The sequence below is a fragment of the Malaclemys terrapin genome, chromosome 15 (genome assembly GCF_027887155.1).
Source record: "Malaclemys terrapin pileata isolate rMalTer1 chromosome 15, rMalTer1.hap1, whole genome shotgun sequence".
In the NCBI taxonomy this organism is placed as follows: Eukaryota; Metazoa; Chordata; order Testudines; family Emydidae; genus Malaclemys; species Malaclemys terrapin.
Genome location: NC_071519.1, coordinates 12,505,373 through 12,507,872, shown reverse-complemented (window position 1 = coordinate 12,507,872; position 2,500 = coordinate 12,505,373). Strand labels below are relative to the sequence as shown.

Below are 2,500 nucleotides of genomic sequence, written 5' to 3'. Positions count from 1 at the left end.
GGCCCCTGGAAGTCTGGAAAAAAGAATGGAACCTGACGCCTCCGAGGAGGGGGCGCCCAGGGAAGGAGGGAGATCCGGGTCGACCTGGTGACCGGACGGGAAAGCGGCCACCGGGCGTGCCCGTTCAAACCTAGGGGTTGACCTGGTGGCCGGAAAGCAAACCGGCCACTGGCTAGCCCCGTCGGCAACCTACGGGTTGACCTGGTGGCCGGGAAGCGAACCGGCCAGCAGGTGAACCCGTTCGATTCCACGGGTTGACCTGGTGCCCGGGAGGGGACTCTGAAAAATGTTCAGCCCTTTCGGCTCGGGGTTGACCTGGTGGCCGAGAGGGGACTCGGACGGCAGGCAAGCCGCCCTGGCCTCACCCACCCCGGCCGCAGCGAGGGACTGCCTCCCGGACGACTGGATCGGGCCCCTGGAAGTCTGGGGGGAAAAAGAAAATGGAACCTGACGCCTCCGAGGAGGGGGCGCCCAGGGAAGGAGGGAGATCCGGGTTGACCTGGTGACCGGACGGGAAAGCGGCCACCGGGCGTGCCCGTTCAAACCTACGGGTTGACCTGGTGGCCGGGAAGCGAACCGGCCAGCAGGCGAACCCGTTCGATTCCACGGGTTGACCTGGTGCCCGGGAGGGGACTCTGAAAAATTTTCAGCCCTTTCGGCTCGGGGTTGACCTGGTGGCCGAGAGGGGACTCGGACGGCAGGCAAGCCGCCCTGGGCTCACCCTCCCCGGCCGCAGCGAGGGACTGCCCCCCACCCACCCACCCCCCCCCCGGCTGACAGGATCAGGGCGCACTGGATGTCCGGGACAATATTTTCCCCGACGCCGGGGAGGGCGGGCGGGCGGAGGGGCTCTGGCGGCCAGCCCGGGCCCCGGAGCTCGAGAAGGAAAAAAGGACCGGGCCCGCGAGAGACGGGGGCCCTGCCGCAGGGGGGCAGTCCGACCGGGGCTCACCGTGCGGCAGGCCCGGGCGTCGGCAGGGGAAAGCGGGCGAGGAGGCGCGGGGGCCGGGTGCCTACGGCCATACCGGACCGAACGCCCCCGATCCCGTCCGATCTCGGAAGGTAAACCGTCCCGGGCCTGGCTAGTACTTGGATGGGTGACCGCCTGGGAATCCCAGGTGCCGTAGGCAGCTTTTCCCGGTCCGAGCCAGCTCTCTCTCCTTTTCTGGGGAGGAAGGAGAGGGGGGGGACGGGCCGGAAAGCCCCTCGTCGCTCCTGCCGAGTCGGAGGTCGCGGCCGCAGGTCACGGGTCTGGGCGCCTGGGGTCCGGCTCCCCACCCGGCTTCCTCCGCGGAGGACCCACCGAAGCCGCAGGGGGAGACCCCGGGGCCGGGACGGACTCGCTCGGACGCGCTCGGACCCCCTGCGCCCGGCCGCCGGCTCGCGGGACCGCCCCGAATCCCCCCGCGGCCACCCAGGCCAGGCCTGGCCTGGCCTGGCAGGCCGGCGTGCAGCTCCCCCGGGCTTCCTCCCCCGACGACCCGCGCCCCCCCGAGCCGCAGGCGGAGACCCCGGCCCCGGGGCGGACCGGCCCGGGCTCGCTCGAGCCCCCTGCGCCCGGCCCGCAGGACCGCCCCCCCCCCCCCGAATCCCCCGGGAGAGGCCCGGCCTGCACGCCACTGACGACCCGCGGCCCCCAAAGTCGCGGGAGGCGCCCCCGGCCCCGGGGGCCGGTTAGCTCCGTGTCGCTCCGCGCCCCCCCCCGCCCCTCGCTGCCGGGACCGGGCACCGCCCCAGAGTCAGCCGCAGCCGGACGGCCTGAGAGCTGCCCTCCTGTGGACGACGGTGAGTTTACCTTGACACTAACCGGCCATCAGCCAGGTCAACCCCATTGCTAGACTGGGGTGGACCTGGTGGCCGAGTGGGGACTTGGAACATTTGACAGCTGCTCCCCGGGGCTTGACCGCTTGTCCTGAACGCCCCCCCCACCCCACCCCCCCAGCCCCCGGCTCCTGCTCCCCTCTCCCCAGCCTCGGTGCTCCGCTCCCTGCCTCGGAGGCTGCCCCTTTGCGGCGCCTGCATCGCCTCCGAGGACGCGCACCTTCCGGAGGCTGGACGTAAAGCCTGACGCCCGCCACCGCCGCCGACCCGGCTCTCCGAGGGACGACTGTGAGGCCTCCCCCCACCCCCGGACCGCCCTGGGGACGACTGCTAAGCCTCCCCCAACGGACCGCCCGGGGGAAGACTGCTAAGCCTCCCCCACCGGACCGCCCGGGGGAAGACTGCTAAGCCTCCCTCCCACACACACACACTGTCGGGGGAGGACTATTAAGCTTTCCCCCTGGAGCGCCCGGGGGGGACGACGGTTAAGCCTGCCCCCGGACTGCCCGGGGGACGACTATTAAGCCTTCCCCGGACCTGCTCCCTCTCGACTATTAAGCCCCCCCTCTGTGGTCCTCAGGACCGCTGCCGCGCAGCCCTCGGAGTGGGGTGACACCCGGGCCGGAAAGGAAACCGGCCACCAGGTCAACCCGTCGAATCCGTTGGGTTGACCTGGTGG

General features: G+C 71.7%; 1 non-coding gene across 1 annotated transcript; it reads left to right on the top strand.

Moving 5' to 3' along the window:
* Window positions 1–1,011: 1,011 nt before the first annotated feature.
* On the top strand, window positions 1,012–1,130 carry LOC128823849 (5S ribosomal RNA). Its single transcript, XR_008442082.1, has one exon. It is a non-coding gene; the product is annotated as a 5S ribosomal RNA (ribosomal RNA).
* The last annotated feature ends 1,370 nt before the right edge of the window (window positions 1,131–2,500 follow it).